We start from the raw sequence: 16,094 nt of genomic DNA on the forward strand, positions 1-16,094 counted from the left end.
GGGGAATACAAGGTTTACCTGTCAGGAGTCAAAGCAGGAATAGCACAATGGGGTGTAGGGCTTTACATCAGGCAAGAAATGGAATCCAGCATAGTTGCAGTAAGATACATAAACAAACGACTGATGTGGATAGATTTGATAGTGTCTAACAAGAAAATTAGGATTGTGTCATTATATTCGCATTGTGAAGGGACAGATCAAGATAAGATGGATAGTTTTTATGGCGCACTCAGTTACATAGTTGTTAGAGTAAAGGACAAGGACAGTGTTCTGCTCATGGGTGATTTTAATGCCAGGATTGGAAATCGAACAGAAGGGTATGAAAAAGTTATGGGTAAATTTCGAGAGGATATGGAGGCCAACAGGAACGGGAAACAACTCTTGGATTTCTGTGCCAGTATGGGCTTAGTAATCACAAACTCATTTTTTAAACATAAGAACATTCACCAGTATACTTGGGAAGGCAGGGGAACCAGATCTGTCATTGACTATATAATAACAGATCAGGAATTCAGGAAGGCTGTGAGGGACACACGTGTATTCAGGGGATTCTTTGATGACACTGATCACTATTTAATCTGCAGTGAAATTGGTATTGTGCGGCCGAAAGTGCAGCAGGTCAGGTCCATATGTAGGAGGATAAGAGTGGAGAAACTTCAGGATAAGGAAATCAGGCGCAAGTACATTGCAGTGATCTCAGAAAGGTACCAGTTAGTTGAATGTAGGCAATTACAGTCATTGGAAAAGGAATGGGCAAGGTACAGGGACATAGTACTAGAAGTGGCTAAAGAATGTCTTGGAACAGTAGTGGTAGGATGAAGCAAACAGCTTGGTGGAATGACACAGTCAAGGCAACCTGTAAAAGGAAAAAGATGGCATATCAAAAATGGCTACATACTAGAACTCAGGTAGACAGAGAAAGGTATGTTGAAGAAAGAAACAAAGCCAAACAGATAATTGCAGCATCCAAGAAGAAATCTTAGGAAGACTTTGGAAACAGATTGGAGACTTTGGGTGAAGCTGCTGGAAAACCATTCTGGAGCGTAATTAGCAGTCTTCGAAAGGGAGGTAAGAAGGAAATGACAAGTATTATGGACAGGTCAGGAAAACTGCTGGTGAATCCTGTTGATGCCTTGGGCAGATGGAGGGAATATTTTGAAGAGTTGCTCAATGTAGGTGAAAATACGATGAGTAATGTTTCAGATTTCGATGTACAATGGGATAGGAATGATGATGGAAAAAGGATCACATTTGAGGAAGTGGAGAAAATGGTCAATATATTGCAGTGCAATAAAGTCGCTGGGGTGGATGAAATTAAGTCAGAACTCATCAAATACAGTGGAATGTCAGGTCTTAAATGGCTGCACAGGATAACTGAAATGGCGTGGGAGTTGGGACAGGTTCCACCAGACTGGACGAAAGCAGTAATCACACCAATCTTTAAACATGGAAACAGAAAAGATTGTAACAATTGCGGAGGTATCTCTTTAATCAGTGTTGTGGGTAAAATCTTCTCAGGTATTGTTGAAAGGAAAGTGCGAGTATTAGTTGAGGGCAAATTGGATGAAAGTCAGTGTGGGTTTAGGCCTCTTAGAGGTTGTCAGGACCAGATCTTTAGCTTACGGCAAATAATGGAGAAGTGTTACGAGTGGAACAGGGAATTGTATCTATGCTTTATAGATTTAGAAAAGGCATATGACTGGGTTCCTAGAAGGAAGTTATTGTCTGTTCTACGAGATTATGGAATAGGAGGCAAACTTTTGCAAGCAATTAAAGGTCTTTACATAGATAGTCAGGCAGCAGTTAGAGTTGACGGTAAATTGAGTTCATGGTTCAGAGTAGTTTCAGGGGTAAGACAAGGCTGCAACCTGTCTCCACTGTTGTTCATATTATTTATGGATCATATGTTGAAAACAATAAACTGGCTGGGTGAGATTAAGATAAGTGAACACAAAATAAGCAGTCTCGCATATGCAGATGACTTAGTTGTGATGGCAGATTCGATTGAGAGTTTGCAAAGTAATATTTCAGAGCTAGATCAGAAATGTAAGGACTATGGTATGAAGATTAACATCTCCAAAACGAAAGTAATGGCAGTGGGAAAGAGATATAAACGGATAGAGTGCCAAATAGGAGGAACAAAGTTAGAACAGGTGGACGGTTTCAAGTACTTAGGATGCATATTCTCACAGGATGGCAACATAGTGAAAGAACTGGAAGCGAGGTGCAGCAAAGCTAATGCAGTGAGTGCTCAGCTACGATCTACTCTCTTCTGCAAGAAGGAAGTCAGTACCAAGACTAAGTTATTTATTTATTTATTTTATTTATTTATTTCTTGTTCCGTGGATCCAGTTAGTGAGTCAATCACAAGGATATGGAACGTGTCAAATTGTACAGGTTTCAATTTGAACTTACAATAAATACAAGGGCAATTCAATGGCAAATTGTACATAGTTTAAGTAAGACATACTATAAATACAGTAACAGATACAATGTCAGCTAGATAACATATCTACCATTTGACAGAAAAAGGAGTTTCAAATAAAGATTAAAGATAAGAGCACAAAGTTAAATCAGATATTAGGCCTACAAGAGTAAATACATGTACAGCCAATCTGTTGTTACAAAAAGTGCGCTAATGCCCAAATGCACAATAAAATCAATTGAACTACTTCTAGACACAATAAGTTTAGTGATGGTATACATTTTCTTTCAGGTATTCATCCACAGTATAATAAGATTTCTCTGTCAGGTAATCTTTGAGAACTTGTTTAAATTTTGGCAGTTCTGTATGAACACATTTGATATGTAGTGGTAGAGCATTGAACAGCTTAATGCTGGAGTAGTAAACTCCTTTTTGTACCAGAGTGAGACGTTTCATTTCTAAATGTAGATTGTTTTTGTTTCTGGTGTTATAACCATGGAATTTACTGTTGTCTTGGTAGATGGAATAATTTTTGCACACATAGGTCAGCAAGGAAAAAATATACTGTGAGGCAGTTGTTAGGATACCTATCTTCCAAAACAAGTGCCTGCAAGAGTGTCTTTGATGGACCCCACACATTATTCTGATTGCTTTTTTTTGGATGGTGAAAATTTTTTTTGCAAGTGGTTGGTTCCCCCAAAATATGATAGCATATGACATCAATGAGTGGAAGTAGCCAAAGTAGGCAACCTTAATAGTGTCAACTTCAGCCACTGAAGAAATTACCCGTAATGCAAATGTTGCCGAGCTAAGTTTTTTACATAGATGAAGAATGTGAACTGACCAATTACATTTACTGTCTATGTAAGCACCCAGGAATTTTGTGTCTTCAACTTTCTGTATTGGTTGATCTCTACATTTTATGTTAATTTCATCGGGATTACTTTGTGATGTATGGAACCTCATATAATGAGTTTTATCTGCATTGAGCGAGAGACCATTTGAGGAGAACCAATTTAAGATGTCATTAAAAACAGTATTTGTAGTTTTTTCAAGATCATGATCAATCAAATGGTCAATTAGAATTGTGGTATCATCGGCAAACAGGGTAAATTTGCTGTTTGTCTCAGAACAAAGAGGAAGATCATTAATGAAGATGAGGAAAAGCAGTGGGCCCAAAACGGAGCCTTGAGGCACACCACACGTTATCGTGCCCCATTCAGACGAGGCAGGTTCTCCAGAAGAGCCATTTAGCATTACAGTCTGCTTCCGATCATGTAGATATGATTGTAGCCACAAGCCAACAGTACCACCTAAACCATAGTATTCTGCCTTTTTCCAAAGAATTTGGTGGTTTACACAGTCAAAGGCTTTCGTAAGATCACAAAAAATACCCACTGGAGACATTTTTTTGTTAATGGCTTCCAAAACTTGGTTGCTGAAAGAGAATATTGCCTGTTCAGTACAAAGACCGGCACGAAACCCAAACTGATTTTTGCTTAAGATACTGTGGAAGTTGAGATGGTCTACAATCCTCCTGTGCATGAGTTTTTCTAGAATTTTCGAGAAGGTAGTTAATAGGGATATTGGGCGATAGTTTGTAACAATGCTTTTATCCCCTTTTTTAAAGAGAGGAATCACTACAGCCAACTTAAGTCTGTCAGGGACAATCCCATCTTGTAGGGATGCATTGTATATGTTGCATAAGACGGGACTAACAAATTTATAACAGTGTTTCAGTATTTTACTAGAAATATTGTCCACACCAGCAGAATTTTTATTTTTTAATGATCTAATTACTCTTATGACTTCGCTTACAGTAACTGGAGGTAAGGATAACTGTGGGATTCTGTTGCTAATAGCTTTCTGTAGGAGGGACAATGATTCTTCCATAGAACCATTACAGCCTGTCTTCTCTGCTGCTCTCAAAAAATGGTTATTAAATATTTCTGCAACCAACTCAGGTTTCTTTATGATACTGTCCCCTGTATTAATCTCTACCTGAGACATGTTCCCTGTTGTCCTGCCAGTTTCCCTCTTTATTACATTCCATATAGTTTTAATTTTATTTTCTGAGCTTTCAATTTCTGATTTTATGCACATACTTTTAGATTTATTTATAACCTTCTTGAGAATGCTACAGTAAAGTTTGTAGTGTTGTTGTTTCTGTGCACCGTTCAATATTTCGACCAACTTTGTTGTATGGGAGCGAAAGCTGGGTGGATTCAGGTTACCTTATCAATAAGGTTGAGGTTATGGATATGAAAGTAGCTAGGATGATTGCAGGTACTAGTAGATGGGAACAATGGCAGGAGGGTGTCCACAATGAGGAAATCAAAGAAAAACTGGGAATGAACTCTATAGATGTAGCAGTCGGGGCGAACAAGCTTAGATGGTGGGGTCATGTTACACGCATGGGAGAAGCAAGGTTACCCATAGACTCATGGGTTCAGCAGTAGAGGGTAGGAGGAGTCGGGTTAGACTAAGGAGAAGATACCTGGATTCGGTTAAGAATGATTTTGAAGTGATAGGCTTAACATCAGAAGAGGCATCAATGTTAACACTGAATAGGGGATCATGGAGGAATTTTATAAGGGGGACCATGCTCCAGACTGAACGCTGAAAGGCATAATCAGCCTTAAATGATGATGATGATGAAAATACATTGCTTGGTAATAACTTATAAGCTGTTTCTCAAGATAGTCTTCTGTTACTAGATTTTGGTAATTAGAAGCAGTGATTTTTCATGCTAACATCTCCGCAGTCTCTAGTTTTTATTGCTAAGGGCTTATTACTTCAATTTTTTGATTAGTTACTTAATTTAGTATATATACATAATTTTATCAACGACAACAATCCATGGATAATTATGACAATGCACGTCCTTCCAGAACATTCTACACGCCTTCGCAATGAATATCAAGTTTTTTATCCAATAGGACAGAATGATATACACAAAGACACACATACTAGGCCTTAGGAAGCACTGAATTGTCCAATAACTATCCGGACGCATATAAAAAAGGTGGTATCAGACATTTCATATGAATTTTGTGGAAGGCTGTATCGTTATATGACATATCAGAAGAAACGCGGGGACAGAAGTCCATCTGAATTTTGGAGACATTTACACACTATAGTCGATGCAAACATGATATCGAATGAACTGTTACTGCACATCTAGGGACAGCAGCTTCATCATCAAGTTCAACTAACATTGATTGTGTATGAATGACAGTCTCTCAACAAGCAACTGCAAATAGCTGACAGACCTTTTGCTACTCTACAGTCACAGTCGATGCTCGTAGCATCCGTAGCAACAGCATCTGCAACTGAAGCCCATGATGACTCATCGGAATGGTTAAAAGAATTGAAGTTTAGCTGTGCAACCACAGGTTACAGACAAAAACCAGGCATCGCTGAGGGGATCAGGAAACTGCAAGACACAATGGAAAATATGGCTACTTGGCTACATAACTTGGAGTTGCAGACATCCACCAGGTCCACCAGTAACAATGAGAGGTCACAATCCAAACAGGATCAAGCTCACACTGACAATTTTTGCTGGTATCACAGACAATTCGGGCCACAAGCTACAAGATGCACAAAACCATGTGCATACCCAAATGGTGATGGCAGCCTGCTTGATGTGCCATGGGCTGTGGCACTCATGAACGGTGCCATGTATGAACGAGGAACCAAGTGACAGTTGCAGGCAGCAAGATGCACAGCCAACGTGAGGCACTTGAAGGCTTTCTGTATGCTATACCTTTATGCCAATGTGTGTCACCCTGGGAGTATAAGCTAACATCGCACAGATTACAAGTGGTTGATAGAACCTCACGCCTCAACTTCCTGGTAGACACCAGTTTGGAAGTGAGTACCTTGCCGGCTCCAAACTTTGTTAATAAGGACACATGGGAGCCTTTCAAACTGATAGCAGTTAACAATTCAAGTATAAACATGTATGGTTATAAAGAGCTCATGGTAAATATTGGTTTATCTACCTGTTAAGAGCGTTATTTTGTAGTGGCAGATATTTTACATCGATCTTAGGCACACTTTTCTTGTCTCATTTTGCACTCACCTTGAACTTGGCGAATAACTCTCTTACTACCGGATCAAAGAATGGAATGACAAAAGGTTTTTGCTGCGGTGCAACAAAGGTTGTTTCAGAAGTAGTTAGTATCTTGCCTATACAGTCTCCCCAACAAGAAGCCATAAAGACTCCAGTAGTTAAACATAATACAGTGCATTATATATGCACCACCCCAGGTCTGCCAGTATCAATACGTGTCTGCAGATTAGCCCCAGAGTGATTAGCAGAGACAAAAGCAGTATTTGAGGAGATGCTCCAGGCTGGGGTAATTAGAAGGTCTGGCAGTTCTTGGGCAACCCCTCTCCACCTAGTATGCAAAAAAGATGGCACATGGCGTCCCTGTGGTGACTACCGCTGACTGGATATGACAACAAACCTGGACAAGTACCCCATGCCAAATATTCAAGAGTTTACCTATGCTCTAGCAGGTATGAAAGTATTCTCAGTACTAGATTGTCATAAGGCATATAATCAGGTTCCTATGGCTCTGACTGATGTGGCAAAGATGGTGGTGACCACACTCTTTGGGCTCTTCGAATTTCTGTTTATGCCATTCGGACTCAAAACTGCGGCCCAATCCTAGCAAAGATTCATTGATGAAGTGCTCCAGGGATTACCATTCTGTTATGCATAGCTGGATGATATTTTGGTATTCTCAGAGTATATGCAATCACATGATAGACATATTAAGAAGGTAAGACAGCACCCGTGGTCTAGGGGTAGCGTCTTTGATTCTTAATCAAAATGTGTTCGGTTCTGGGTTCGATCCCCGCCACTGCCTAAATTTTGATAAATAATCAGCATTGGCGGCCAAAGACTTCTGGCATAAGAAGTCAGCCTCATTCTGCCAACGGCCTTGTCAAAGAGGGCGGAGGAGCGGATACAGGTTCAGGGCACTCTCTTGTCCTAGGGGTGGGAAATTGCCCCTAAAGGCGGAAGAATCAGCAATGATCAACGACATGAGGATGCAGAAGGCAATGGAAACCACTGCATTAAAGACACGTAACGTGTATCCACAGGACATGTGGCCTGTAATTGAAGAAGTGTCATGATGATCTCTCCATTGGCAAAAGATTCCGGAATAGTCCCCCATTCGGATCTCCGGGAGGGGACTGCCAAGGGGGAGGTTACCATGAGAAAAAGATTGAATAATCTACGAAAGGATAATGTTCTACGAGTCAGGGTGTGGAATGTCAGAAGCTTGAACATGGTAGGGAAACTAGAAAATCTGAAAAGGGAAATGCAAAGGCTCAATCTAGATATAGTAGGGCTAAGTGAAGTGGAAGGAAGACAAGGATTTCTGGTCAAATGAGTATCGGGTAATATCAACATCAGCAGAAAATGGTATAACAGGTGTAGGATTCGTTATGAATAGGAAGGTAGGGCAGAGGGTGTGTTACTGTGAGCAGTTCAGTGACCAGGTTGTTCTAATCAGAATCGACAGCAGACCAACACCAACAACGATAGTTCAGGTATACATGCCGACATCGCAAGCTGAAGATGAACAGATAGAGAAAGTGTATGAGGATATTGAAAGGGTAATGCAGTATGTAAAGGGGGAGAAAAATCTAATAGTCATGGGCGACTGGAATGCAGTTGTAGGGGAAGGAGTAGAAGAAAAGGTTACAGGAGAATATGGGCTTGGGACAAGGAATGAAAGAGGAGAAAGACTAATTGAGTTCTGTAACAAGTTTCAGCTAGTAATAGCGAATACCCTGTTCAAGAATCACAAGAGGAGGAGGTATACTTGGAAAAGGCTGGGAATTACGGGAAGATTTCAATTAGATTACATCGTGGTCAGACAGAGATTCCGAAATCAGATACTGGATTGTAAGGCGTACCCAAGAGCAGATATAGACTCAGATCACAATATAGTAGTGATGAAGAGTAGGCTGAAGTTCAAGATATTAGTCAGGAAGAATCAATACGCAAAGAAGTAGGATACGGAAGTACTAAGGAATGACGAGATACATTTGAAGTTCTCTAACGCTATAGATACAGCAATAAGGAATAGCGCAGTAGGCAGTACAGTTGAAGAGGAATGGACATCTCTAAAAAGGGCCATCACAGAAGTTTGGAAGGAAAACATAGGTACAAAGAAGGTAGCTGCGAAGAAACCATGGGTAACAGAAGAAATACTTCAGTTGATTGATGAAAGGAGGAAGTACAAACATGTTCCAGGAAAATCAGGAATACAGAAATACAAGTCGCTGAGGAATGAAATAAATAGGAAGTGCAGGGAAGCTAAGACGAAATGGCTGCAGGAAAAATGTGAAGACATCGAAAAAGATATGATTGTCGGAAGGACACACTCAGCATACAGGAAAGTCAAAACAACCTTTGGTGACATTAAAAGCAACGGTGGTAACATTAAGAGTGCAACGGGAATTCCACTATTAAATGCAGAGGAGAGAGTAGATAGGTGGAAAGAATACATTGAAAGTCTCTATGAGGGTGAAGATTTGTCTGATGTGATAGAAGTAGAGACAGGAGTCGATTTAGAAGAGATAGGGGATCCAGTATTAGAATCGGAATTTAAAAGAGCTTTGGAGGACTTACGGTCAAATAAGGCAGAAGGGATAGATAACATTCCATCAGAATTTCTAAAATCATTTGGGGAAGTGGCAACAAAACGACTATTCAGGTTGGTGCGCAGAATATATGAGTCTGGCGATATACCATCTGACTTTCGGAAAAGCATCATCCACACAATTCCGAAGACGGCAAGAGCTGACAAGTGCAAGAATTATCGCACAATCAGCTTAACAGCTCATGCATCGAAGCTGCTTACAAGAAAAATATACAGAGGAATGGAAAAGAAAATTGAGAATGCACTAGGTGACGATCAGTTTGGCTTTAGGAAAAGTAAAGGGACGAGAGAGGCAATTCTGATGTTATGGCTAATAATGGAAGCAAGGCTAAAGAAAAATCAAGGTACTTTCATAGGATTTGTCGACCTGGAAAAAGCATTTGACAATATAAAATGGTGCAAGCTGTTCGAGATTCTGAAAAAAGTAGGGGTAAGCTATAGGGAGAGACGGGTCATATACAATATGTACAACAACCAAGAGGCAATAATAAGAGTGGACGATCAAGAACGAAGTGCTCGTATTAAGAAGGGTGTAAGACAAGGCTGTAGCCTTTCGCCCCTACTCTTCAATCTATACATCGAGGAAGCAATGATGGAAATAAAAGAAAGGTTCAGGAGTGGAATTAAAATACAAGGTGAAAGGATATCAATGATACGATTCGCTGATGACATTGCCATCCTGAGTGAAAGTGAAGAAGAATTAAATGATCTGCTGAATGTAATGAACAGTCTAATGAGTACACAGTATGGTTTGAGAGTAAATCGGAGAAAGACAAAGGTAATGAGAAGTAGTAGAAATGAGAACAGCGAGAAACTTAACATCAGGATTGATGGTCACGAAGTCAATGAAGTTAAGGAATTCTGCTACCTAGGCAGTAAAATAACCAATGACGGACAGAGCAAGGAGGACATCAAAAGCAGACTCGCTATGGCAAAAAAGACATTTCTGGCCAAGAGAAGTCTACTAATATCAAATACCGGCCTTAATTTGAGGAAGAAATTTCTGAGGATGTACGTCTGGAGTACAGCATTGTATGGTAGTGAAACATGGACTGTGGGAAAACTGGAACAGAAGAGAATCGAAGCATTTGAGATGTGGTGCTATAGACGAATGTTGAAAATTAGGTGGACTGATAAGGTAAGGAATGGGGAGGTTCTACGCAGAATCGGAGAGGAAAGGAATATGTGGAAAACACTGATAAGGTGAAGGGACAGGATGATAGGACATCTGCTAAGACATGAGGGAATGACTTCCATGGTACTAGAGGGAGCAGTAGAGGGCAAAAACAGAGGAAGACAGAGATTGGAATACGTCAAGCAAATAATTGAGGACGCAGGTTGCAAGTGCTACTCTGAAATGAAGAGGTTAGCACAGGAAAGGAATTGTGGCGGGCCGCATCAAACCAGTCAGTAGACTGATGGGGGGGAAAAAAAAAAAAAAAAAAGAGACAGAGGCTCGATATATATGGAGTAGTATTAAATGAACGCAAATGGATCATGGGCAAGATTGAAGTAACTTTTCTTGGCTATGTAGTCTCAACCGATGGTATACAGCCATTACTGGAGAAGATCAACATGTTGTGCAACCTAACCAAACCTAAAGAGTACAAACATATTAGGTGATATCTTGGTATGGTAAATTTTTACTTGCATCGTTAACCAATGATCAAAGCTTAAAGGAGGCAATGTTACTCATGCACCCCATACCTGCAGCACCGTTAAGTATTGTAGTTGGCAGCCAGGTTGCAATTGGTGCAGCCTTGCAACAACAGGTCAATGGACATTGGCAACCTCTTAATTTCTTCTAAAAGAAGTTGCCTCCCATCGGGTAGACTATTCACCAGGTGCAAGTCTTTCGATTCGATGCCACTTTGGCAACTTGCGCATCAATGAGGATGAAATGATGATGATTAGGACAAAACAACATCCAGTCCCTGAGCAGAGAAAATCTCTGACCCAGCCGAGAATCGAACCTGGGCCCTTAGGATTGATATTCTGTCACTCTGACCACTCAGCTACCGGGGGCGGACAAAGAAGCTGCAACTCTGACAGACAAAATGGAGTGCATATGACAGAGAGTTGTTGGCAATATATGGAAGTGTCAAGCATTTCTGCCCGTATATTGAAGCCAGGCCAGTAACAATTTTCACTCATCATAAACCCATAGTGTCAGCTTTCAGCAACTTCAGTGATAAGTGCTCGTCAAGGTAGTTCTGGCACATAGTGTTTGTCAGTCAATTCACCACGGATATAAGGCACATCAGAGGTGTGGAGGATCTGGTTGCAGATTTTCTTGCGTTTGCGGTGTGACCAGTACAATAAACTGCAAAGAACTCACGACATCATAAGAAGTGGATCTGGATCTACAGAAGTATTGACAGACCACAAAGCAGGATTACACTTACAGCTAATACTCATGCCAGGAAGAAGGCTTAAGTTATGGAGCAATATATCACGGCTTCTGCCCATACATCCCACAACAATTTTAAGGCAGCATTTGACAGTGTTCACGGCCTGGCACACCCAGGGGCAAATGCCATGATCAAATTACTGACAGCACATTTTGTCTGGCCATCAATTAAAAAGGACACCAGGGAATGGACTCGCACATGCCTACAATGTCAGCACTGCAAAGTAGGATGACACATTCACATGGAAACTGGGAATTCACAGGCTCACCAGCAATATTTGCCCATGTCAATGTGGACTTAGTGAGTCCACTCCCAGTTTCGGATGGCTTTAAATACTTGTTAACAGTGGCAGACAGATGCACGAGACGACAGAGGCCATTCCGATCACTGACGTAGTGGCAGAAATGGTTGCAAAGGCATTTGTCTCTCAATGGCTAGCTCGCTTTTGGTGCCCCCTTCATACCACAACAGATCAAGGCCGCCAGTTCGAGTCTAGTCTGTTCAACAAGCTAGCTAATTTATACGAGTTCCAACACCACCATAAAACAACTACCACATTGTATGGTGGAGAGGTGGCACAAGACATTGAAGGCAGCTCTCATGTGTCATCAGAGAAGCTGGACAGAAGCATTACCATTGGTTCTCCTTGGATTAAGAACCAAATACAAGACAGGCACCGCTGCCTCAGTGGCAGAATTGGTGTATGAGGAACCACTGAGAATCTCGGCAGATTACCTAACCGCCGCCGCATCACCAATGCCAACAAACCTCTCATCACTGATAAGTGAAATCCAAGAGCATGTGGAAACAATGAGAAGGCTTATGGTATCTAGACATGGTGAGTGACTAGTTTTCATGCATAAAGCGTTGGCAGACTACACATGTCATGCTCCACACAGATTCAGTCGGGGCACCACTACAACCTTCATATACTAGACCTTGTTGAATAGTATGATGCAACACCCATACTACGGACATCTCACAGAATGACAAAAGTATTAGTGTGTCCATAGAGAGGGTAAAACCAGCATGGGTCTTACCAGAACTGGAGTGTTGTGACATTCAACAGGATGAGAAGGACCAAAGTTTGGAACTCACTACGCATGATATGGCAGAAGAACCCATGGCAAGAGGACATGGAACCACATCACAATATTAGATATAAGTTTTTACTCTTTAGACTGTGAGTTCAGTTAGTTTTCTTTCCCGAGTTGGAAACACAAGCTATTTTGTGCAAAGTTGTATGTGGGTTTAATGTGTTACCTACACACTAATGAATTCATCACATATACAAATCATAGTAAGTGTAATACAATTCACAGTCCACTGCCACCAAATTTCATTCCTCCCACAGACAACAGTTGACATAATAGCTTACATACTATGTAATTATAATTTAGGGATTCCCTCAGATGGTCTGTAAGGCACACATACTTATTGTCATAAGCCTTAAAACACAAACACACATTAGTGTCACTATGTCTACTCACACTGCCTAGACATATTTTGTTTTCAAAGCACAAATCATCATAATCGTGTTCTTTATATTTTAATTATTTTTCAAAACTAGGTTTTCTAAAATCATGCACTTTAGTATATGTACTAGGGCATATAAATTTTCTCAGCTTTCCTGCCATATTGCCTACAAAATTAGATGTAACACTGGTAGACTCAGTTTTTTCCTGTACTTTCTGTTCAACTAACTCATGTAGATGCTCCTCCAAAATAGTCAAAGTGCTTGGGACACTAAGCTTCCTGAGTTCAATAATTTTGACATAGAAAAACTAGCTACAATAGGTCTAAACAACAGTTTCAAAATTGGTGTTGACTTCGAACTAAAGGAAAAAGTAATGAACAGTTCTATATGGCCTAAGAATATAGTATAACAGTGTTTTTTATTCCGGAGAACATTCAAGGCAGCAGTACGATAGAGCCTACTATTGCAACTGCAGGTCAACAAAACTGGAATCAAAATAATGTACCCATGTGTAAATGTTCAACGTCTATGAACAAAATGTGATCTGTTATCTGTATTTATAGAAGATGCAAAGCCAGATGTGGTATGTGTATGTGAGCACTGGCTCAACAAAGGCGAGGGTGAAAATTACAGATGCATTGAATACCTAGAGATGGTGAGCTCATGGTATCGAGAAACTACCACTTATGGAGGTGTGTCCGTGTATGCCAATAAAAATCTCAACATTAGGGATGTAGACCTGAGAATTTATGGATTTAGAACTGGCTCGCTTAGAGCTAGTAGAAACAAATACGATTATTGTTTTAGCGTACCATTCACCAAATGGAAATTTTGAAAACTTTATCACTAACTCGGAAATTTGTTTACGTCACATAACACACCTTAAGCCAAAAATTGCACTGTGTGGCAACCCTAAGGTACACATAGGTGGAAATAGCACAAACGAGAGAGCATTGTTGAATTTAGTAAATAGTTATGGTCTCTTATAGCAAACAGACTTCCAACTAGAGGTGATGCCTGCCTCAACACTATTATTACAAATTAAGATACCTGGAGTTACAAAATAAATGTAGTTGATGCAATGATAGTAGACCACAGTGCATTAGTTATGAAACTACAAACGAAGACTCTGGGTAACAAACAGATAAATACATGGCAATCAAAGTATGTGTTTCACAGAAGAACAATGCCAAAAGAAAAACTAGACACTTTCAATGCCTCATTGTCCAGTATAAACTGGCAGCAATTAATTACAGAAGCAAAACCAAATGATGTCTTAAATGTTCTTTTCCAGACAATAAAAACCAAATTTGATGAGATGTTGCCACTGATACGAAAGAAAAGCCACAGAGGTAAAGCACAAGGAAAACAGAAAATAGTAAATCCAAAAACATGGTACACACCTGAGCTAGCCAATCTAAAAAACATTGTCCTAATGTGGAATGACTGTGCCAAAGCAGCCACAGATCCAAATAGTAAACATTGTTACACAGCAATTACTTAAGAGGCCAAGAGATTTTACAGAAAAAAGTAGAAGAAGCTAAAAGGAGGGGGAAATGATAGATTCATATGAGAAGCCTATAATCCGTGCAAAGCAGCCTGGACTCTAGTAAATGAGCATAGGAAGAAGCCTACTTCCTCTAACACCTGCAGTCTTGGTGGCTTCAATGACTACTTTATCAAAGTTATAGAAAACACTGTTGCAGAAATCCCAGACTCGGTTATAGATCCTGTTGTTTACTTACCAAATAAAACTCACAGTAAATTTGAAACATGGAAAAAAGTACATGCAAATGACATAGTGAAAATAGTAAAATCTTACAAAACTTCGGAGAGCCAAGATATCTACGGGGTGTCCTGAACTGTTCTAAAGAAAATTATTGGAGAAATAGCACAGCCAATAGCAACAGCTATAAACAATTGCCTATCTGCAGAAGTTTTCCCAGATTTCTTGAAACTTGCAAGGACAGTACCAGTTTACAAAAAAGGAAACCCAGGTAATGTGTCAATTTTAGGCCAATATCAATCATTCCTATACTAGCAAAAGTGATTGAATCCATCATGAAAGATCAGATCCTAACTTATTTTGAAGAAAACAATATCTTCAAAGATGCACAATACAGGTTCCAGAAGGGAAAGTCCTGTACCACTGCAGCATTAGACTTATTAAGAAAAGTAATGCAGGCATTCGAGGAGAGAGAATTTGTGGCACTCATGCTGTGCGATCTGAGCAAATCTTTTGACTGCATCCCCCACAAGATCTTGCTCAAAAAACTAAAATGCTTTGGAGTGGGAGGTATAGCCCTAGCTACACTTCAGTCTTACTTGGAAAACAGAAGGCAAGTTGTTTCAATCCAAGAAGCAATATCCCAGGAACAGAAGGTAGAACATGGCATGCCACAAGGTTCAGTCATAGCCCCACTCCTCTTTCTCATTTTTGTAAATGATCTAAGAAGTTGGTGATACACTATAATTTGTGGACGAAACCACTCTTATTCCCAAAGGGGAAAATTCTTCTCAAGCAGTCATGAAGTCTGATGTACAGTTCGAAAACACTAAAAAATGGTTCACCACCAACAAGATGAAAGTAAATGAAGAAAATACCCCATGTATGGTATGCAGCATTAGAAAAAACACATACTCTAAGCATATAGAATCTGTGAAACTGTTAGGCTTCACAATAGAACATAAGCTCTCATGAAATGGACACACTGTGCATGTATGCAAGAAACTCTCTCGTGTAATATACCACCTATGAAGATTAAAAAAAGTGATTACAGACCAGTTTCTGATAATTGTCTACTATGCTTTGTTCCACAGCCACATTTTGTATGGACTACAGCTATGGGGTCATTCGGCAGGCAGCAAGGATGTGCTGCTACTGCAAAAGAAGGCATTAAGAATTATTACGTCAAGCATCAGCCAGGAACACTGCAGACCGTTGTTCAGAACATTGAGAACAATGGCTGTTTATAGCCACTATGTATTATTATGCCTCATCCACATAAGGGAAAACCAAGACACCTACAGCAAGAGGCAAAACATCCATAAACATAATACCCGCAGCAAAGAAGACAAATCTACCAATCTGC

This window comes from Schistocerca serialis, chromosome 7 (genome assembly GCF_023864345.2).
Source record: "Schistocerca serialis cubense isolate TAMUIC-IGC-003099 chromosome 7, iqSchSeri2.2, whole genome shotgun sequence".
Classification (NCBI taxonomy): Eukaryota; Metazoa; Arthropoda; class Insecta; order Orthoptera; family Acrididae; genus Schistocerca; species Schistocerca serialis.